This window comes from Callithrix jacchus, chromosome 16, assembly GCF_049354715.1.
Source record: "Callithrix jacchus isolate 240 chromosome 16, calJac240_pri, whole genome shotgun sequence".
Taxonomy (NCBI): Eukaryota; Metazoa; Chordata; class Mammalia; order Primates; family Cebidae; genus Callithrix; species Callithrix jacchus.
In genome coordinates this window covers 16225958-16250783 of record NC_133517.1, presented here as the reverse complement: position 1 = coordinate 16250783, position 24826 = coordinate 16225958, and the positions used below count along the sequence as shown (strand labels likewise).

At 38.0% G+C, this 24826-nt stretch overlaps 1 long non-coding RNA gene across 3 annotated transcripts in view; it reads right to left on the bottom strand.

Annotated features, from left to right (window-relative positions):
* LOC118148456 (uncharacterized) overlaps positions 1–24826 on the bottom strand; it is an 89092-nt gene that overhangs the window by 39637 nt on the left and 24629 nt on the right. For all 3 annotated transcript variants that reach the window (XR_013528256.1, XR_004735268.3, XR_008477040.2), the window contains exon 2: positions 19750–19879. This is a non-coding gene — a long non-coding RNA (uncharacterized LOC118148456). The remainder of the gene's footprint in view (positions 1–19749; positions 19880–24826) is intronic.

Below are 24826 nucleotides of genomic sequence, written 5' to 3'. Positions count from 1 at the left end.
ATTAGCTGCCCAGTCAGGGGAATTGACTGTTCTCTTGCAAGGGCCTTAAAACTGATCCAGACAAAAGTTTAAAAGAAAAACATATTGCATATATCTATTAAAATACTTTCAAATATTTCATGACAATGTCTGCCCACTGTCTGTCACCTCCCAGGTCCTTGTTACTATAGCTCTGGTTTGAAACCCTGTGACTGACTTCTGTCCAGTGTGTGGACCATTCAGTGGGGGCCATTTCTCCATAACACAGCCAAACTGAGCTTTAAAAACAAGTCTGCTCTCCTCCACCCCGACCCTAGCCACAGTCCCACTGGAACGTTTCATGGCTTCTCATTGCTCTCGGCATGAAAACACAGCTCTGATGTGATCTTGCATGGCTGGATATATGTCCCTCCCTTTGTTGGTTCATCCTCAGAGGCCTCGGCTCCATCTGGCTTGCCCTTCTCTCTATGCAACACTTTTTACACGCTCTTCCCCCTTCCCTAATATGGACTGACTGCATTTTATTAGCTTTAATGCACTATTACTGTAAAAAGAAAAAAACCTTATTTCCCCAGGAAAGGAAAAAAAGCTGCCCATTAAATCATGACTCAATGTCTTGCCAATAACACCCAGTAATGCAAAATTAGGCCTCTTTAGCCTATTTTTGCATTCAAACTTCTTTCTTGTATTTGAAGGGGTTGGCAGTGTTTCCTGCCCTCAGTCGCATTATGTAGTGTGTGATAAGCCAGCATTTTGCACATTGCTCAGTAACAAGACATCACAGCTCTGTCACTTGCGAGCACCTTCCTTTCTTATGTTGCAAAATGCATTTTGTAGTTGCTTTCAAAGAAAATATGGAATTGTACTATTTCCGCCAATGACAAATACTTGCTTCACTAATAAACCTAGTTCTCCAGTGTTCTTACATCTTTCCATCTTCACAGTAATCTTTCATTTCCATGGCAAATCGACAACATCTTAAAATGTTTTGACACCTGTCAAAACAACAATGTATATAACTCAATTGAAGAGAGGACAGTCTGAACAGTAACAACAAAATTCAAGCACAAACAGGCAATAATAATAATGTCACAACAGGTTCTCTTCTGTTTTTTCACTGGAGCCCATCCTCTCAAAAAAGCAGTGTTTTATGATTTTTTTTTTTCATGATAGTTAAACTCATTTGTCAATTTTCAGGCCGCAGTCTCTTGAAATCTAGTTGATGCCAGCCAGCTTGTTATTTAGATGCCTGGAAATTGAGCGTTGTCTGCAAATAGGAAGAATTCACTCTGAAGTTTCTTTTGAGTGATTTGTAAAACTGTCCAATAAGATGATTGCAATTAGTGCTTCTCTATACCAAGAAAGGTCTTCTTTTTAACCATTTTCTCGTTCAAACAAAGCATTCCTCATAATCCTATGTTAACTAATTTGAAACAGAAAAATCGACTTTTTATGGAATCATTCTCTAGCTATTTGGAAACCTAAATTATGAATATAAATTATTCCTTTCATATAATTAATAGACAGACATGCTTTTCCTTTATTTCAGGAGACTCTGTTGGCTTTCCCCCAAGGATATGATTACATCACCATCATCATCAACTTTGGCATTTCTATGGCATTTGGTACTTGTCAAGGAGTTTTTACATATGTTATCACATTATGTGCCCCATGTTTACCTATTTTAGTTTCTACTCTTTAGCTATGAGTATGCAATACATGTATCCTGTGGAATAAATGAGTGAGCAAATGAATGATCACCTTCATAATGCTCCACCCATGATAATTTGGAGTCGCCTGTGGTATGTCTCATATTCAGTAGTATCTGTATAGAACTGGCTTATTTTCTAGAACTTCTTCACCATAGCTGGCAATGGGTTTTTAATCCAATGCAAATTGAACTCTGAACAAATTATAATGGAAACATATTTCTTCCAAGATTTTCTTTTGAAAGTAAGATTTAGATGAATAGAACAGTGATAAATAAATAAGGGTTGGGAAAACTGTCCTTAATCTTGTATAAACTTTCAGTTATGTATTTTTTTTATCTTGATGTGGAAAGAGTTAACATTCACTAATTATCTACTAAGTGTCAGGTGCCTGTAATAAATATTTGACTACATGACTACATCTGATCTGGTTATGTGTTGTTTTTCTCTGGCTAATGCTGTGGGTAGTATTTCTTTCAATATCTCCTGGTTAGTTACGAAAAGTTTTTTTTTTTTTTTTTTTTTTTCGCTGCTTCTCACAAAGGTTCTCTCATGGATGCTATCAGTCTATTACAAAAATCACCTTAATGTACATTGATTCTTCATTTGTTTTCATCTTGGTTGGGTGAATTCTTTCCTACCTGAATTGGATATTGCTCCAGCATCCCTTGAGGGCTAAAGATCAGTATTTCAGCCTCTAAGCTCCCACTCACTCTGAGGTCATTGGTTTCCCTGTCCTGTGAGACTCATACAGCAAGCCTGAGAAGTCACTGTCTGGGCTGAGGTTGCACTTGCGATGAGCTCTGCAACCCATCAGTTTCTCCATGGCTCTTTCTCTTTTGGTATCTAGGACGCTATTTCCACGGACAGAGAAAAATAATAGTTCATCTACCTAATGGACCTTCACCCTAGCTGATATGAATACGAACATCAATTGAGAGTTTTGTCTTAGTTTATGTTTTTCTTCTAATTGGTTGCTTTCACAGCAATAAGTATGCAGATGGCTTTATATAAAGACCCTGCATCTATCAAGTGTCAGAGTGAGTGGCTACTGGTTTTTCAGTGCTAACTTTGCTGTTTGCTTCTAAGTTTTCTACTTTTTGCTGACCTGCAATCCAATGAAGAGAATACCAAAAAATAAGTAAAATCTCAACACTTGCAATTAAAAAAAAAGTTCTCCTAATCTTGGGCTAAATGAGCCCCTTTCTACATGTTCATTTCTGACGTAACTAAGGGAAAAGATTTCATATGCTTTGTGGAATGTCAAGTACATTGAAAACTTTGTTTCTGTTATGACATGCACATGGTAACCAAACACATTGTGTTCCCAAGCCAGTTCCTTGAGACTTACACTACCATTTCTCAAATATTTTCCTAAAAGATATGAGTTTGAGTATTGTTGGATAATACGCACTTACTTACTGTGAGCTATAAAAAGTATTGGAGATGAGATATTTAAAATGTTGAGCTGCTAATATTATAAAAGAACAAAACAGTTTGAGAATAAATTAGAAATAAAGGTGAAAATAAGTAAAGCCAAGATTTTCAGTATTCCCTTGGATAAGGCCCTTGAGAGTTGGTAACCTGCACATTAAAATAGTATCCTTTTTGTTTTATCCAAGTGCCTAAAACTGGGAACAGTCAATAGATGGCAAATATTTTTTTGTTGGAAATTGGATTACCTTCATTTCTCAAAGAGCTGGATTTGGTCACTTTCACTTTGACCGTCTTTTGCTACTTAAATTTATTGCTGCAAATTTAGGAGATAACTTTTTCTTAACAGAAGAATTCAATTTTATAACCAACTGATTTGGTTTACCTAGAGCTGTATTTTATGTAGCTTTATTGCACATATTTACTTACCATATTTCTATTCCTATCCTCATTATTCCGGATATTCATACATTTAGCTTGCTAGGAAATAATTCCATGCCTTTCCCCTTCATTTTTCTAAGTGTACAATTTACAAAGCTATTCACAGTATTTCATTTGTGCTATCCATATCAGATAGATTTTCACTTTCTACAGATAGAATTTTCAGAATAAATTCTTTATGTTCAATTGCCGAGAAAATAGTTTCCCTTGGCACCTCTATGATTTCTTATATATATAGTGTTCTTGTTCCTGTGTTTAATTTAAAAAGTTTGCGAGAGAAATGGCAATTTAAAATAATCCTTACTTTGCCTTAATTAAAAGTTTGAAGGTTTATCTAACATGGAAGTCTCTACAATTTATTTGCCACAATCAATTCTCAGACGGTTCTTATGGTGAAGTGAATGTATTATATTATAATGCCATCTTAAGAAGTGACTGGAGCTTTCCAGTGTGTTTATAGTGATGTCTGAGATCTCTGTTTGACTACCATTGTGTTCCCTGCTGTTAGCTGGTGATGAGTTGGACATTCAAACCATTTCAGCATAGGCCCAGTAAAGTGGAACATTTGTAAAACCACTGTGATGACTATACCTTCTAAATAACAGTGAAGAAGTTTTTGCAAATCACCTCTCCAGGGGCACTGTAAAACCTTGCCATTTTCTGATGATGGAGCAGTGGTAGTCAAATTGCTCTCCATAAATTTACAAGAGTAGGAAAGTCTGGAATCATATTTCCCATTATTTTCGAACCTTACCACAGCCAATTTCAAAATCTAGAAAAGCTCTGAAGCACGTTCTGTTTTGGAGATTTGAAGAGAGAGGAGAGACCGTGATAGTTATCAAGGAGTGAAAAGACTGCTGGCTTATGGGAGAGCGAAATGGGAAGGACGAAGGAGGAGGGAACATTTCATTTCCAGACATAAGATATTCAGGTTGTTAACCGCTGTAGACAAGAACAACTACACACTGAGATAATTGCTCTTACTTTGACTATTTCTCAGTTTCAACATTCAGCTCTTTTGCTGAAGTTACATACATGAGATGATCTCAGGTGCCTCCAAAGCCTTATAGTCAATGAGTTTATTGAGTAAATTGCAGGTCAAAGACAATGGGAGAATAAGGCAATGGCAGACTGGCAGGGCTGTAGTTTGGCTGGTGGGTTTTAATATTTCTTCAAATCAGATCACAGGAGTGGGCAGCAATTTTGCTACTATAGAACTGGCCATGCACAGTGTAGTATGTTGGTGCAAAAGTAATTGCAGCTTTTGCCAATTACTGCAGTTGCTGCACCAACCTAATAATTTCATGAGTAGAAGGTGATTACAATATTTTTAAACAGCAGAGTGTGGGAAATAAGTTAACACTCTCAAGTCCCTTGAAACTTACTTGACTTAATTTTTAAAACTTTTTTTTCAGGTGTTTATCTCTTACTCCTTAATTTTAATTAACATTTGATTGCCATGAACACCATGTTTTGGTTAGCCAGGAAGCATCTTATTCCAAGAAATTGGTATTTTTATTCCACTAAACCGTCTTTTAAATAAAGAGACCTTCTCTGATGTATTCCCAAACTTCATCTTTTCATGTTTCATTACAGAAATTTTCAATTCTACCCCCTCTAGGGAGAAGTTTGGGTCCTTAGTGTCTGTAATGTTTTTTGGTTTTTGGTGTCTGCACTATTTCAATTCCAATTTCCGTTTTCATTTTAATGGATTTATTGTCATAACACAGTATGTGAATGTTGTCAAAGTCAATACAATGAGTTTGGGTGTCTAACCTTTCAGTTTGGTCAATGGTAACAGAGCCTTTATTTTCTAAAGTCTCTTTTTTCAGTTCAGGCCTGGGGATAGCCTGCCACATAGTGCAAAACCACGTTGTTTATTGCCTTTTTTCCTTCTCCAAAGGATGACAGAATTTTTTGGTTCAAATTCTTTTGTGTGACAAGTTATACCATTCCAATTGTTGAATAACTAGCTTCCTTAACCTTTTATTGTGTTTTGTCACTCAAAAAAGAAATACATTCTCATTCATTTCTTGCATCATTTTCATTGAGTTGGTCTTTTATATTTTTTGGAGTCTCATGTTTCAATTGGGGATCATGGAATTAATATTTGATCTGTCTCATATTTTCCATATTTGAAAGCAATAAGAAAATCAATACTTCTGCAGATGGGAGTTTTGTTCTACCTCAGTGAATACTTTCAAGGAGGTAGTGTTTGTATATCTGCTTTTAGGCCTGGCACTAGCTGATGTTCAACAGGGTCAGCACACTAGTAAAACTTAAGTGGAGCTTACTATGATTATAATTAGCTCAAATATTTGATTTAAAATATACTCTTGCTAAGCACGGTAAAATTTGTTTATTAACAAGTTGTGATGAATTGCCTCATCCTTTCCTTTCTTCCCTTTGATGTAGTTAAAAGATTCTTTGTCATCTCATTCCATCAGAAAAAAAAAAAAGACACTCAAAGGGGAAAGACGTAAAGGCATGGATCCTAGAAAGTTTTAGCTTACTGATAAAGATACTTTCCTCTATCATGTTTTCATCACCAGAGTGCGAGATCAGATTCACCTCTGTATTCCACCGTCACCTCAAAATACTCCTGGTTTAGGTTATTTCCTTTCTTTCCTAGAGCATAATGGATCACATTTATTTATTATTATTATTTTTTACAAAGCATCTCAAATCAGATTGCATTGTGTGACGGTATTCAGAGAGGTTAAGTATCTTGGCCAAGCTCACGAAGGTCATATACGGAAGCAGTTTTTCAAATCTAGGTCTGGATTGCTGTTCTTTCACCACTTGGGTGGTGAGAACTCAAATCGTTTATACCCAAGCAACTTGTTGTCTATATTAACATGATTGTATTATTTATCTTTACTAACTTTACATTTCCACTGTTTTCATCAACATGACTACCATTCCAGGAAGATGAAAATAATTTTATTGTTTATACCATGGCCATTCTGCAAAAATCCACCCAAATGAGCATTGCAGAATACATAGCCTCAAGGGACTGTTTGTTCCCCGAGTCTTCTTGTGCATCAAAGCTTTCTCATTACTTTGTCCATTGATCCTAGACCATCGTAGCATTATCTTTACTCAGTCCCAGTTAAGCCCCAACACGGAAAAATGTCTTAGTGTCTAGACTCCAAAACCTTATAAAAATCTCAACGTCACCTGCCCTCTCCAATGTGCTGCTAAGGCCAAATCAAGGGAGAGTTCTGCCTTACTGTGATAAGTAATAATCTCTGCTCTGCTTATCTTCAAGTTGGTTTGCTGATATTTTCAGGGAGTCAGAATTTGAAAATGGTTAAGCCTTACACTTCTTCGATTAGAGTTTCTAGGACATAAATGCTAAGTGCATATCTTTTAGTTAATTACGAAAGAGACAACACACTGTCCCTTTATTTCCATTCCTAGATCTGTTTCTCATTGGCTGTATGCGCTGAGTAGTTACATATTTTCAGTTTTCTCCTCTGCAAGACAGTGATGTAGGATACAGCGTTATTCTCAAAATTAGAGATAGTTATCTTTGAAAATGCGCTGTAGAGTGCTATCTAAAGACAGAATAATATTGTCATTGGTATTATTTATTCCATGTGTTGGTGCTAATCATTCAGCATCGAACAGAAGTCAGGTTTCTGGCTAGAGTCCATAAGTGTTGATGAGGGAGGCCTTGTAAAGGAAGATATGCCTCAGGTTTCTGCCCTGTGGGGCAGGATGGTTGTGTGCCATTTTCTCAGGTGGGGAAAACAAGACAAACAGCAGAAGAGAGATTGGGGCAACAGTGGGGAAGTATGTGGGAGGACAGTGGATAAGCCTCTTCCAATGACATTACTTCTTTGCAACTAACTTTTTTTCAGGCATGTATCCTTGGTTCATTTTTCTTTTCTATTTCAAAGGTTTAGACACTGCTAAAGGCTGAATATTTGTGTTCCTTCAGAACTCATATGTTGAAACCTAATCTCCAGTGTGATGGTATTAGGAGGTGGAGCCTTTAGGGGGTGATTAGGTCACAAGGGCTAAGCCTTCATCATTGGGATTAGTACCCTTATAAAAGAGACTGCAGACAGCTCTCTTGTCTCTCCACCGTCTGAGGGAACCACGTGAGGACCATCTATGAACCGTCTGCTGAGGGAAGCAGGCCCTCAGCAGAACTCAACCATACCAGCACCCTGCAGCCTCGAGAGCTGTGAAAAATACATATTGTTCAAACTACCCTGTCTTTAATGTATTTCTTATAGCATCCCAATGGACTAAGACAGATAATAATCCAAATTGATTAGCTCTATCTCAGATCTTGAGTTTGGTTTCAGTGTCATCCATCCCACTGGAAATTTCCATCTAGATTTTCTACAGTGCCACAACCTCAACCTGTCAATTACTGGAGTAATTACCTCCCTTATGTTGGCTAGGCAGAACCAGGATCCATTAGGTTAACCAATTATCCTAACCTTTTCTCCGTCTCCCTCCATTCATCCACTCATCATATATTTACTGATCACTTTTTTGTCTGGCTATTATTTTGGGCTCTGGAGATACAACCAGCAAGTCAAACAGACACAGTCTTTGACCTCTTGAAGCTAACAGTCTTTTTAAAAAAACCGTATTTTATATTCTCTGCCCTTGCTTTTTAAGGCTTTTAAAGGCAGTGTTTCTCAAAGTCTGTGCCTTAGAATAGTCTTAGGTTGCCAATAGGTAATAAATGAAAAACAACACACACACACACACACACACACACACACACTCCGGAAAGCTGAGGTTATATGAGTTGAGAGAAATACGGTAAATAAATTTTAAAACATTCTCTACTGGTGGATTTCTCTGAGGCCTCTCTGAGGCCTCATGCCTCTTGTAAGTGACACTGGACAGCACTAGTGAACTTACTTGACCACAAAGCCCTTTGTCTACAGACCACTTAGCTGGCACAATGTACTTCAGAAATATCTTTAAGCAATTCAGCTCTAAAGACTGGTTTTACTAATCTTTTTATTTGACAATTATTGCAAGCCTACTACGTGTTTTGTGTTGCTATTCTTTGGTTAAAGACTGTGGAGAATGAACTACTGCCTCTGATGTGAAGGAATTCACCTTTTTAAAAATTTCCACCTTTTCCTTCTGGTCCACTGGAATATTGTATTTTCTCAAGCATTTGAGCTCCTTTCTAATATTGGATAATGAACTTAACTCTGAAGAGGAATTCAGATTTCCATGGCTTAAATTTCCTTTTAGAATTTCTCTACCCTCTGTGCCATCTCTTTACCCCTATTTTTGGTCTTTCTGAATGTTTCCTAGCTGTTTCTTCCTGATTGTAAGTGCATGGTGTGGGAATCATGTCAGACTCTCCTTCGTATGGTTCCTAGCAAATGTGTCACCTCTGGAGGCTAATGAACTACAAATAATGAAACTGATCCATAATGATGCGCTCACCAATGACCATGGCTGTGTCACTGTTTAATATAGGGATTTCTGTGGTTGACATGAGAATGGAATGCATTCTTTGGGTATTGGTTAACAGATGGAACTTTGTTTACTCTGTTCTGTGGCTATTATTAAGAAAGTTACAGTATTTTGAAGAGCAGTCATTTGTAGTACAGCAAGTGCTATTCTTCTATTGCCATGCTATACCATCTTTTATAAATCTATAGCTATCACTGGACTCTTTTTTCTCATATGGACTGGGATGAAGTAAATAATCTGTTTTAGTGCTGTCGAATAGAATCAACACTAGCTTTATTAGCAGCTGAGCATGTTATAGATCCCTCGTAAAAAAATCAGTAAAACTTCCTTAAAGCTTCTGTTTAGAAAAAATTATTTTCTTCCAAGATAATCTGAATGTCCTTAATGCGGTTACTGTGAAGCACAGAGAGAGGTAAGTGTGTGTCTCTGTTTGCATATGGAGAGTCTGTAAGTGTGTGTGATTGTAGTTTACTTTGTGACTTATTTCTGGCAAAATATAGATATAATTTTGTATATCTTTTAATTTTTCCTGGAACACGTATTGTCCACATAAATCACAAAGGAAAGTGATGTTAAGGCTAGGGCCAATTATTACAAGTTCATGATTTTCCAAAGGTGTGATGATCATTATGTGCAACAGCACAGAATATCAGGCTATAGCATGTACACCAAGAAAACAAATGCATGAACCAAAGGCACTGGGGCCCTGTACTGTGAGAAGACAGAAGACTTACAACGTCTGTTTTAGTGTACACAGGGGAGCAGAGAGCACAAGCAAGTATCATGGATAGACATCCCAGTGAAATAATTACATAAAAAGCTTGTTTCAGTAAGAACTTCAGATTCAGTCACAAACATTACATTTCAGTTAACTTCTCCTGAGGGTTGACGAAAATGGGCTAAAAGGGTTCAAGTAAAATTGACGTATCTAAGTATCAGCTGTGTGAAACCAAAGGAACTCATTTAATTTATGGATGGAAATTAGCTATTTATATCTTGGTCTCTGATAGTATTTTTTTTTTTTTGGTGCTTTAATAGAAAGATAGTGCTGTGGTCTGAATGTTTGTCTCCCTCAAATTCATACATTTAAAATATAATCTTCAATGGGATAGTACAAGAGGTGGGGCCTTTGGGAGGCAATTAGGTCATGGGGATTCCACCTTCCTGAATGGGATTGATGCCATTATCAAAGAGGCTTGAAGGAGCTCCGTTGCTGTTTTCTAATATGTGAGGGTGCCATCTTTGAAGCAGAGCGAAAACCCTCACCGGAAACTGAATCTGCTGACATCTTGATTTTGGACTTCTCAGTCTCTAGAACTGTGAACAATGCATTTCTTTCTTTATAAATTACGAATCTAAGGTATTTTGTTATAGTAGCCCAAATGGACTAAGACAAGTAGTTTAGTGGACTGGAAAATATTTGGAGGGAAAGCCTAACAGGATAGGGTGCAAGGTACATGCTGGGGTCCTGAAAAGCAGGCTGTGTGGGAAACATCCATGGTTTCGTTATTCAACCGCCATCCCTGCCTCTCTTCCCACTCTTGAGGTCTGTGGTAACAGCACTACCCCTTCTTCTAGGAAATGTTCTTTTACACACTCCAGTTGTGGAATTTGAATGCAGTGGCCATTTCATTGTTAACTCCAATCTGGCCACAGATGATTGGGATGCAAGAGTGGGCTTTCAAATCAGCCCAATCAGTCCCTGGAGTTTTGCAAACTGAAGCAGCGGGAAGAGATAGAGTCCCCAGACGATGGCCAAGCTATGAAGTACAAAATATAGAAGCAGAGATGGGGGTGGCTGGCAAGATGACCATATAGGAGGAGCTCCAGTCTGTAGCTCCCAGCGAGATCAATGCAGAAGGCCAGTGATTTCTGCATTTTCAACGGAGGTACCCGGCTCATCTCACTGGAACTGGTTATACAGTAGGTGCAGCGCACGGAGGGCAAGCCAAAGCAGGGTGGGGTGTCTCCTTACCCGGAAGCACAAGGGGTCCAGGAAAGCCATGGGGGGTCATGACATGAGGAACAGTGCATTCAAGCCCAGATACTATGCTTTTCCTGTGGTCGTCACAACCCACAGACGGGGAGATTCCCTCAGGTGCCTGCACCACAAGGGTCCTGGGTTTCAAGCATAAAACTGGATGGCCATTTGGACGGACACCAAGCTAGCTGCAAGATTTTTCTTTGCACACCCCAGTGGCACCTGGAATGCCAGTGATAGAGAACCATTCACTCCCCTGGAAAGGGGATGAAGCCAGGGAGCCAAGTGGTCTATCTCAGCAGATCCCATCCCCATGGTGCCCAGCAAGCTAAGATCCACTGGCTTGAAATTCTCACTGCCAGCACAGGACAGCAGTCTGAAGTCAACCTGAGACGCTGAAACTAGGTGGGGGAAGGGCATCCACCATTAGTGACACTTGAGTAGGCAGTTTTCCCCTCACAGTGTAAACAAACCTACCAGGAAGTTCGAACTGGGCAGGGCTTACCACAGCTTGGCAAGGCTGCTATAGCCAGACTACCTCTCTAGATTCCTCCTCTCTGGGCAGGGGATCTGTGAAAGAAAGGCAGCAGCCCCAGTCAGGGACTTAAGACAATACTCCCATCTCCCTGAGACAGAGCACCTGGGGGAAGGGCTGGCTGTGAGCACAGCTTCAGCGACTTAAATGTTCCTGCCTAATGACTCTGAAGAGAGCAGTGCATCTCCCAGCACAGCACTTGAACTCTACTAAGGGACAGACTGCCTCCTCAAGCAGGTCCCTGACCCCCATGCCTCCTGACTGGGAGACACTTCCCAGCAGGGGTCAACAGACACATCAAAAAGTAGAGCTCTGGCTGGCATCTGGTAGGTGTCCCTCTGGGACAAAGCTTCCAGAGGAAGGAACAGGCAGCAATGTTTGCTGTTCTGAAACCTCTGCTGGTGATACCCAGGTGAACAGGGTCTGGAGTGGACCTCCAGCAAATTCCAGCAGACCTGCAGCATGGGGGCCTGACTGTTAAAAGGAAAACTAATGAACAGAAAAGAATACCAATGATATCAACAAAAAAAGTTCACACAAAAACTCCATCCGAAGGTAACCAAGATCAAAGATTTTCTTCAAAGACCAAAGGTAAATAAACCCACAAAGATGAGGAAAAAACAGCACAAAAGCCTGAAAATTCAAAAAACCAGAACATTTCTTCTCCTCCAAAAAAATCATAACTCTTCACCAGCAAAAGAACAAACCTTAACTGAGTGTGAGTTTGACAAATTGACAGAAGTAGGCTTCAGAAGGTGGATAATAACAAATTCCTCGGAACTAAAGGAGCATGTTCTCCTTGCTTCCAAAGCACGGAAGCTAAGAGCCTTGAAAAAAAGGTTAGAATAATTGCTAACTAGAATAACCAGTTCAGAGAAGAACATAAATGACCTGCTGGAGCTGAAAAACACAGCATCAGAACTCTGAAGCATACACAGGTATCAATAGTCAAATCTATCAAGCAGAAGAAAGGATATTAGAGACTGAAGATCAACTTAATGAAACAAAGCATGAAGACAAGATTAGAGAAAAAAGAATGAAAAGAAACAAACAGCCACCAAGAAATATGGGACTATGTGAAAAGACCAAACCTATGTTTGATCAATGTAACTGAGAGTGATGGGGAGAATGGAGCCAAGTTGGTGAACACTCTTCAGGATATAGATACTCCTCAAGAAGAGCAACCCCAAGACACATGATTGTTAGATTCACTAAGGTTGAAATGAAAGAAAAAAATATTAAGGATAGCTAGAGAGAAAGGTCAGGTTACCCACAAAGGGAAGTCTATCAGACTAACAGTGAATATCTCTGCAGAAACCCTCCAAGCCAGAAGAGAGTGTGGGCCAAGATTCAACATTCTTAAAGACAATACTTTTCAACCCAGAATTTCATATCCATCCAAACTAAACTTCATAAGCAAAGGAGAAATGAAATCCTTTACAGAGAAGCAAATGCTGAGAGATTTCATCACCACCAGGCCTGCCTTACAAGAGCTCCTGAAGAAAGCACTAAATATGGAAAGAAAAAACTGGTACCAGCCACTGCAAAAACATACCAAATTGTAAAGACAATCAACACTATGAAGAAACTGCATCAACTGGCAAAATAATCAGCTAGCATAATAATAATAGGATCACCTTTGCACATAACAATATTAACCTTAAATGTAAATGGGCTAAATGCCCCAATTAAAAGACAGATTGGCAAACTGAATAAAGAGTCAAGACCCTTCGGTGTGTGCTGTATTCAGGAGACCCATTTCATGTGCAAAGACATACATAGGCTCAAAATAAAGGGATGGAGAAATATTTACCAAGCAAATGGAAAGGAAAAAAAAAAAGAGGGGAGGGTGTGCAACCCTAGTCTGATAAAACATACTTTAAACCAACAAAGATCAAAAAAGACAAAGAAGGGCATTACATAATGGTAAAGGGATCAATGAAACAAGAAGAGCTAACTATCATAAATATATATGCACCCAATACAGGAGCACCCAGATTCATAAAGCAAGTTTGTAGAGACCTACAAAGAGACTCAGACTCATAATAATAATATTATGCTAGCTGATTATTTTGCCAGTTGATGCCAGTTGCACTATTACATAATAATAATGGGAGGCTTTCACACTCCACTGTCAGTGTTAGACAGATCAACGAAACGAAAAATTAACAAGGATATTCAGGGTTTGAACTCAGCTCTGGACCAAGCAAACCTAATAGACATCTACAGAACTCTCTGCCCCACATCAACAGAATATATATTCTTCTCAGCACCACATCCCACTTGTTCTAAAATTGACCACATAATTGGAAATAAAACATTCCTCAGCAAATGCAAAAGAATGGAAATTATAACAAACAGTCTCTCAGACCACAGTGCAATCAAATTAGAAATTAGGTTTAAGAAACTCACTCAAAACTGCACGACTACATGGAAAGAGACTGACCTGCTCCTGAATGACTACTGGATAAATAACAAAATTAAGGCAAATATAAATAAGTTTTTTGAAACCAACGAGAGCAAAGACACAATGTACTAGGACCTCTGGGACACAGCTAAAGCAGTTTTTAGAGGGAAATTTATAGCACTAATTACCCACAGAAGAAAGTAGGAAAGATCTAAAATTGACACCCTAACAACACAATTAAAAGAACTAGTGAAGCAAGAGCAAACAAATTCAAAACCTAGCAGAAGACAAGAAATAACTAAGATCAGAGGAGGTAGAGATACCAAAAACCCTTAAAAAAATCAATGAATCCAGAAGCTGTTTTTTTTTTTTCTGAAAGATTAACAAAGTAGATAGACCACTAGCCAGACTAATAAAGAAGAGAGAAGAATCAAATAGAACACAAAATGATAAAGGGGATATCACCTCTGATCCCACAGAAATACAAATTACCATCAGAGAATACTATTAACACCTCTATGCAAATAAACTAGAAAATTGGTGGTGGGGGGGCAAGGAGAAGGACAGCAGGGGGTTTGAAGATTGGGGAGGGATAACATTAGGAGAAATGCCTGATGTAGATGAAGGGGGAATGGATGCAGCAAACCACCATGGCACATGTATACCTATGTAACAAACCTGCACAATCTGCACTTGTACCCCAGAACTTAAAGTATAATTATAATAAAAAATGAAAATCTAGAAGAAATGGATAAAATACTGGACACAAACACCCTCCCAAGACTAAACCAGGACAAAGACCTTGAATAGACCAATAACAAGTTCTGAAATTGAGGCAGTAATTAATAGCCTACCAAGGGAAAAAAGCCCAGGACCAGATGGATTCACAGCCGAATTTTTAAAGAGATGCAAAGAAGAGCTAGTACCATTCCTTCTGAAAGTATTCCAAAAAATAGAAGAAGAGAGAATCCTCTCAACTCATTTTATGAGGCCAGCATCTTCCTGATACCAAAACCTGGCAGGGATACAACAAAAAAAGAAAATTTCAAGCCATTACCCGATGAACACTGATGCGAAAATCCTCAATAAAATACTGGCAAACCAAATCCAGGAGCACATCAAAAAGCTTATCCACCATAATCAAGTTGGCTTCATCCCTGGGATGCAAGGCTGGTTCAACATATACAAATCAATAAATGTAATCCATCACATAAACAGAACCAGCAATAAAAACCACATGAATCTCAATAGATGCAGAAAAAGCCTTTGATAAAATTCAACAGCACTTAATGCTAAAAACTCTCAATAAACTGGGTATTGATGGAATGTATCTCAAAATAATAAGAGCTATTAATGACAAATCGACAGCCAATATCATACTGAATGGCAAAAGCTGGAAGCGATCCCTTCAAAAGCCGGCACAAGACAAGGATGCCCTCTCTCACCACTCCTATTCAATATAGAATTGGAAGTTCTGACCAGGGCAATCAGGCAAGGAAGGAAATAAGGGGTTTCAAACTGGAAGAGAAGAAGTCAAATTGTCTCTGTTTGCAGATGACATGATTGAATATGTAGAAAACCCCATCATCTAAGCACAAAATCTTCTTAAGCTGATAAGCAACTTCAGCAAAGTCTCAGGATGCAAAATCAATGTGCAAATACCACAAGAATTCCTGTATACCAATAATAGAAAGATACCCAAATTATGAGTGAACACCCATTCACAATTGCTACAACGAGAATAAAATGCCTAGGAATACAACTTACAAGGATGTGAAGGACCTCTTCAAGGAGAACTACAAACCACTGCTCAAGGAAATAAGAGAAGAAACAAACAAATGGAAAACATTCCATGCTCATGGATAGGAAGAATCAATATTGTGAAAACGGCCATACTGCCCAAAGTAATTTATAGACTCAAAGCTATCCCCATCTAGCTACCATTGACATTCTTCATAAAATTAGAAAATACTACTTTAAATTTTATTTGGAAACAATAAAGAGCCTGTATAGCCAAGACAATTTCTAAGAAAAAAGAATGAAGCTGGAGGCATTATGCTACCTGACTTCAAACTGTACTACAAGGGTACAATAACCAAATCACCATGGCACTGGTACCAAAACAGATATATAGACTAATGGAACAAACAGAGGCCTCACAACACCACACATCTACAACCATCTGATCTTTGACAAACCTGACAAAAACAAGCAATAAGGAAAGGATTCCTTATTTAATAAGTGGTGTTGGGAAAACTGGCTAGCCATATACAGAAAACTGAAACTGGACCCCTTCCTGATACTTTACACTAAAATTAACTCAAGCTGGATTAAAAACTTAAACATAAGACCTAAAATCATAAAAATCCTAGAAGAAAACCTAGGCAATATCCTCCAGGACACAGGCATGGGCAAAGAAGTCATGACTAAAACACCAAAAGCAAGGACAACAAAAGCCAAAATTGACAAATGGGATCTAATTAAACTAAAGAGCTTTTGCACAGCAAAAGAAATTATCATCATAGTGAACAGGCAACTTACAGAATGGGAGAAAATTTTTGCAATCTATCTATCTGATGAAGGGCTAATATCTAGAATCTCTGAGGAACTTCAACAAATGTACTAGAAAAAAACAACCCCATCAGAAAGTGGGAAAAAGGATATGAAGAGACACTTCTCAAAAGAAGACATTTATGTGGCCAACAAACATATGAAAAAAAGCTCATCATTACTGGTCATTAGAGAAATGCGAATCAAAACCACAGTGAGATACCATCTTATGTCAGTTAGAATGGCGATCATTAAAAAGTCAGAAAACCACAGATGCTGGAGAGGATATGGAGAAACAGGAACACTGTTACACTGTTGGTGGGAGTGTAAATTAGTTCAACCATTGTGGAAGACAGTGTGATGATTCCTTAAGGATCTAAAACCAGAAATACCATTTCGCCTACCAATTCCATTACTAAATATATACCCAAAGGATTATAAATCATTCTTCTAAAAGACACGTGCACATGTTTGTTTATTGCAGCACTAGTCACAATAGCAAAGACTTGGAACCAACCCAAATGCACATCCATAATAGACTGGATAAAGAAAATGTGACATATATACACCATGGAATATTATGCAGCCATAAAAAAGAATGAGTTCGTGTCCTTTGCGGGGACATGGATGAAGCTAGAAACCATCATTCTCAGCAAATGAACACAGGAACAGAAAACGAAACACCTCATGTTCTCACTCATAAGTGGGAGTAGAACGATGAGAACACATGGACACAGGGAGGGAAACAGCATACACAAGAGCCTGTCTGGGGGTGGGATGCTAGGGGAGGAATAGCATTAGGAGAAATACCTAATGCAGATTCTGGGTTGATGGTTGCAGCAAACCACCCATGGGACATATATACCTATGTAACAAACCTGCATGTTCTGCACAGTTATTCCAGAATTTAAAGTATAATAATTAAAAATAAATAAATAAAATATAGAAGCAGCTGGTGGCCATATTTTTAACATGTGGAAGAAGCTGGTCAGAGGGAACAACATACCTGGGTAGAGAGAAGCACAGATAGGAGATAGAGCATTTCAGAGATTACAAATTCCTGTTTTCAATAGTAACTAAGATCTAGCTGTACTTAGGCCTTTTTATTTTTACATGTTCAGATTTCTAATAAATTCCTCTCTGCTCAAGCTAGTTGCATCAAATTTCTCCACTTTCAAGTAAAAGAGTCTTGAATCACAGAACCTGAAAATTATGAACCAGAGAAAGTTGTTTAGGGAATACCACAAGCAAGTTGGTTCTGTTATGCCCAAGAAGCTTGCTTTGCTAAAAAATGTTGGCTTTCCCGTTTGAGTGGGATGCTACTTTATGAAGTATTAGATCCACAGCAAGACTGACTAAAACCTGATTAGTGTCCACATGAATCTGTTGTGTGGGGTCAAGAAAAACATTAAATTAAAAAGCCTTGCCATGTGTATGAGATGAATGCTTTGTTCATTTAAGCTTTCTCTCTTCCCTATTCTGCAACATGGAGCTCCTCCACTGGGATGAAACTCAAAGAATTTGTATGCAACCTCTATGCCACTTGAACCTTCATTTCTTGTCCCAGTGGGATTCATACTGCACAAAGTAGATGAGAAGCACAGCCTTTGCCAGGGGAAAATCCTAGATTGTAGACACTAATCATTTAGAGAAGGGGATAGTTATAATTTTTAAAATGTTTTTAATGGATAAGATAACAACCTGAAGCCGCTTGCAGTTCCTTGCCGATATGCACAGGGTCTTAGTCTAAGTCCAGGAGCTTCATGAGTTATGCATCACATCATATAACCCCTGTTCCACTAAGCGCCCCATCCTGCTCATTAGGACATGGATTTTGCCCCCAATGTCCATTTCTAACGCCTTTCTTTACCTTACCCCACCTTGACTTGGGGCTGTGCTTTCTAGGCAGCTGCCGCACTGTGGCAAAGAAGATTAAGTCCTAGACTATAGATCTGGAGATAACAAGGGACTTTGCCATTTACTTGTTTTACAAACTTATGTAAATTAATCTCTGGGCCTCTTTTCTTCAGTGGAATGAAGAAATAATACCAATCTTGTAAAAAAATTTTATGGGGTCCAAAGTGGCTCCCGCCGGAGGTCATGGCGCTTGTGAAGGCGAGGTCATCAGTTCAAGGCTAACCTGAGCAACCTCATAAGCTCAAACTGATTGGAAAAAAAAAAAAAAAAACAATTTATTAGTCAATTAATGCAAAAATATCTATTGAATGCCCATTACATGCAAGGCTCTTTTTTGGGGATTTAGCAGTGAACAAAACAAAACCCCAAAGTCCCACTTACCTAAATTTTATAGTGGAATTAAAGAGACAGATTATAATGGGTTATATATATACATACGATGTAAGAGAATGACAAGTGTTAAGGAAGGAAATAAAGCAGAGAAACAGATTAGGAACTGCATAAGGGTGATTTAACTTTGGAAATGTGGCTCAGAAAGACCTCTCTGAGGAGGCTGTTTTTGCGTAAAGGTTGGCTGAAAGAAGAGGTCAAGCCATGCAGGTACGTGAGGTAGGAGCTTCCCAGGTGGAGAGAACAGCAGGAGACATGGTTTTGAGGAAAGACTATGCATAGTGCATTGGAGGAACAGAAAGACCATCATTGTGGTCAGAGTGGAGTGAGGTGGAGGAAAGATCATGGGCAGCCCTTCTGGTTCCTGTGATGTCTTCAGCCTTTACTTTGAGTGAGATGGGAAGCTATCGGAGAGTTCTGCATCAATTGCCTGGAACGTGCATAGACTAGTTCTGGCGCATAGCAGTGTTCAGTAAATGCTTGCTGGCTGAGCCAAGTGTTTGGTTTGTTTGTATCCTTTTGCTTCCGCTTTCAGCAGGAGCTTCAGCCTTGGGATCAAGGCCACGTGGTGTCATGGTCTTTTCAGAGTACAGGAAGTCCTCTGAATTCTCAGGAATGCCTGCAGCAGCTCTCTGATTTTTCATCACTGTCATCATTTCTTTCAAAGAAGAGAGTGGCCAAAGTTGGCTTAGAGCCTGCAGTGCAGTCGATTCATACTTCTGCCAATATCTCATTAGTATTTGTATATTTCCCAGGATAGCTAATGTATTTCCCCTCTGATATCTGATAGTTAACATATTTCCTCTCTATCAATATGGATAGAAGCTTGTTAAATATGTTTACCTAGTAGTTTTTGAGCCATTATAAAAATTAATTATACAATGCTCAAGAGAGCATAAAAATAGAAAAACAGAGTGAGTTGATTAGAGAGAAAGAATCACACCTGCTGGTTTCTCACATGACCTTGATCTTGCGATAGAATTGTAATGGGAGGGAAGTTGGCTGACGATGTTGAAAGTGAAGTTTCCACTCCCTCTGTGTTCACAGATGTTCTGAACTAGATCCAGTCATCCCTAAGAAAATCAGAAAATTAAGGTTAGAGATGTGCACAAATGAGCACCTGCTATTCAAAACAATAATTTAAAAAACTCCCTTGTTAGAGTAAGCAAACAACAAAACAGCTGTGAAGTAAAATGTGGCTTTCCTGCCACATTTTCCTTTTATTTGTTTTAGAAAGGCATTTAACCAATGCTTGTTAGTTCTGAGCCTTACTGGTTGATGAATGCTAAAGCTACTAAGCCAGAATTTAATTTAGTCCTTTATTTAAGAATGTGTCCATTAATAGTCTATGTGTTAGTAAAGATTCTCCAGAGAAAGAGAACCAACAGGAGTTATGCCTTCACAGACATGACACATGCACACACATAGTGAGAAATAAAATAAATAAATGTCATTATGTATAATATATTTCAAATATATGTATCATATAAGTGAGATTTATTATAAGGAATTGGCTCATGGGATTGTGAAGGCTGAGTGTAAGCTGGAGACTCAGGAAAGTCACTGGTGTAATTTCCAGTCTGAGTCCAAAGGCCTGAGAACCAAGGGCCCCAATGATGTAAGTCCTAGTTCAAGGGCAGGAGAGGAGGTATGCTACAGCTCGAGCAGTCAGGCAGAGAGAGAATCCAACCTTCCTTTGCCCTTTTGTTCTATTCAGGCTCTCAGTGGGTTGGATGACACCTATCTACAATGAGGAGGGCTAAGTGCTTTACTCAGTCCACAAATTGAATGCTATTCTCTTATGGAAACACTGTCAGTGACATACGCAGAAATAATGTTTAACCAGATATCTGGGCACCCTATGGCCCAGTCAAATTAACAAATAAACTTAAGCATCACACCTTATTTCATTTTTTTAAGCACATTTATTTTTCTCTCATCATCTTCCTCACCTACAAAACAGTAAGGCCTATTGACTATTTGGTCACAACTATGTCACCAGAATTTTTAGAGTGCAGAGTGTATTTAAAATGAAAAATCTATAATTCACTTGAAGAGGATAAACAATCTTTTTATGACATGACTTATAGTCATGGTGGCAATCATAATATATTCATCAAATGTGTTTGCAACAAATGGGAATAACAATCCCTGAAATCACAGTTTACTTTTTGAAACAAAAACATGTTTATTAGCAATGTCTATAAAATATCATATAGAATTTCTAATACATCTATGATTTTTTTACATTTTCTAGATAACTTTTAGAATAAAATGTGTTGAAATAGATTGATAAAAAAGAAAATTGGAGTCAATAAGATTAAAGACCAGGGAATATAGGAGAATTACATTTTTCCAGACCAGATAATTATGATCTGATGATCTGACTCAGTTTGAATAGGACTCCATGAAAATGTGTCCTTTAAGGGTTGCCTAGGTGAGACCAATTCGTGTTCAATGAATTTTAGATATATTTTATTTTCCTTACTTTTGTTAAAAGTCTGAGTAATTGGAAGGAAATAGACTTCAGCATATTGTGTGAACATTTATTTTGGTGAGTTGAAATTGGGAAGAATGTATTCATCTATTTATCTATTTTATTAAGTGGGCCAGAACCCTCCCAGTCTCTGGTAAGAGTACCGTCCTTGTTAGGAGAGTGCCCCTTCCTTCAATTCTTTGCCATAGAATTCAGTGGATACCCCCATTTTTTTGCAGAACTTTTTCTTCCCTGCCAAAGTGACTGGATGAGAAGCAGGCAACTATTCCAGGTCAGAACAGCCCTGTTACCCAATCCCACAATAGGCATATATGGCCCAATCTGACCTAAATCAGAGTCTTCGTCAGAAGCTGGACAATATTTCTCACATTCATTTAAAAATCTTGGAAAACTCAAAGATAAATTTACCTTTTCAGGTTGAGTCTAACATTTAAATTGCTAGTTTTTGTTTATTAATGTTGCGTTAAAATACCTTATGGATTTTTGTCTTTTGCTCAGATGCAAACAAATATGCTGCCTATGTAGTGGACATCTTAGAAGTTGAAATTACAAACAAACAGGCTATATGGAATGTAGCTTAAAATACAACCTTTAAATTTTTTAGTGTGTATTTTTGTTTTACTATTTCTTCCTCTATATAACTTTGTATTTATAAAGAAAACTTTCTGCTCTGATAGCTAACAAGAATTTAGACTTGTATCTGAGCACTTTTATAGGGCCACATATATTTGTTATCATGTAGTAACTTAAAATATGTACACACACACACACACGCACACGCCTGTCTGCAATGAAACCTATATCATGCAATTTGCCATTACTGAAACTAAGACCACCTCTCCTCTGATCACTGGCTGTTTGCAAAATATTCTAATGATAAAGGCAAGCTCACTGGTAAATTTTTTAAAAGTCAGTTTAGGTTTTTTGTTGTAGAAAGTCCAATTTTTGTTTTCATTGTGCACTGGTTTTATGTTGGCTATTTATGAAAACAGTTATTATATGTGGTCTGCCAGGAGTCTGTTGAAGCATCTCACAGTCATCAATGTTCATATGTAGATATACATATTGCCATCTTTGACATCAACAGATGTAGCATTTTCATACCATACAGGAAGTAATGGTGCCTGACATTTCTAGGTTGAAAGCCCCTCTTTGTTTCTTGCACTAATGGAAATAGACTTTGTGGCCTTGTTCACTTGCTGATTGAACGTAAATGCTTCCATAAAAATAGGGAAGTTTTTTATTTTATTATTTCACCGAAGTTGGGAAATAAAGGTAAAGGAAGAAAATTGCCAAAGCAAAGATGATTTTTAAAATAGTTTAAATTCTATGCATCTAAATTAGAATGGCTATACAAGTAGTAACAATTCCTACTTTTGTAGGTGATGAGTGGTATAACATATCTATAAATGACTAATGGACAGAATGCTTCTAAATAAAGGTATAAAGACAGCTGAACTATACTGATTTCCTGGCATCATTTTTTTATGTAGGTGCTATTTTGTTGAGGTCTGAATGAAAGCTCAACTCCTTGATTCTGAAGAAAGGGCCCTCATGATGTCAATCAGACAATATTAGCATCCAGTGCTTTCCAGTCTCCTTGGATCAGCGATGCTTTTACCAGCTCCCATTTTCTAATGGAATCCTAGCATATTACCTGAATTTTTGACATGTTGGGGAATCACTTGCAACAGAAAGAATTAGCAGCTGAATATACAGCACAGCTGTGAGTTGAGGTTGGTAGTTTTTATATACCGAAGAAAAAGCTGCACTTAAATTTCTTATGTAAGATTTGGGTGATATTTTCTCATATTGTGAAATCTTGAGGCTGACTGGCTATACTCTATACCCAGTGCAGTAGGATGGGGGTGCTCTGATGTAGTGGAAGCAGGAAGGTGAAGGTACTGATAAGATTTTTCAAGAAAAAGAGCCCAAACACGTTTATTGATATTTTTCTGATTAAAAGCCTTGACATGTATTTTTTATTTTTCAACATTGTTATATTTATTGTAAAGTTTTTTTTAATATTGATACTAATATTTTAGTTTTATTTAAGGACACATGTTTGTGTAAAAAATGTAGGTTTGTGAAAAATAAAAATAGGAAAAAAATTGCTATTCATTACCTCATCATCCAGAAATACTATTAAAAGATTGGTGATATTTACTTTCAGTAATTTATCTATGTAAAGCACACTAAAAATATCAGTCTCTTAATTAGGCATCTTATGGTGTTATTTCCTTTTCTGCTTTTTAAATATAAAATTATATGATGAATATTGCTCAACAAGACCTACAATGGCTACATGGTATTTTATCCTATCAATGTACAAAACATTATTTAATTTTGTTGTTTTTGGAAACAGTTATTTGCTATATAAAATGATGATCCAGTTTATATTTTGGTGGCAATTTGGCAATATCTAATCGAGTTGAAGCTCTGTATGTCCTATAGACTTGCAGCGTAATTTGGGTTGTATACTTGAAAGTCTTGCCTATGTATTGTGAAAGAAGAAGTGTGCATTGCTGCATTGTTTATAATGCCTGGCTAACCATATAGTAGACTGTGGTTTATTTATATCATGGCACAGTGTATAGGCATGCAGTGAATGCAGCACACAGTAAGTACAGTAAAATGAGTATAAGTTGAAGAAACTCTATCTATATTGAGTCAATATGGATAAACCTCCAAAACTTAAGGTTAGGATAAAAATGAAAGTGGCAAAAGTCTAAATAGTATAACAGTTAACACTTTTACACTGTTGATGGGAGTGCAAATTAGTGCAACCATTCTGGAAGACAATGTGGCGATTCCTCAAGAATCTAGAAATAGAAATACCATTTGACCCAGCAATCCCATTATTGGGTATATACCCAAAGAATTATAAATTGTTCTATTATAAAGACACATACGCACGTATGTTCATTCTGGCACTGTTTACAATAGCAAAGACCTGGAAACAACCCAAATGTCCATCAACGATAGACTGGATAGAGAAAACGTGGCACATACATACCATGGAATACTACGCAGCCATGAAAAATGATGAGTTCATGTCCTTCCTAGGGACATGGATGACTCTGGAAACCATCATTCTCAGCAAACTGACACAAGAACAGAAAACCAAACACCACATTTTCTCACTCATAGGCGGGTGTTGAACAATTAGAACATGTGGACACAGGGAGGGGAGCATCTCACAAAGCGATCAGTTGGTGGGGACTAAGGGAGGGACAGTGGGGTGTAGGGGAGGATGGGGAGGGATAATGTGGGGAGAAATATCAGATATAGGTGATCGGGGGAGGAAGGCAGCAAACCACCTTGCCATGTATGTACCTATGCAACAATCCTGCATGATCTGCACATGTACCCCAGAACCTAAAGTACAATTAAAAAAATCAAATAAAATAAAAAAGAAAATGTTAAAAACACAATTACAATATATTGTTTGTGGATTTCCCAGTAGTATATCCACCCATGCAATAGCCTTCCCAACTGATGTTGGAGATGAATATCCATATTC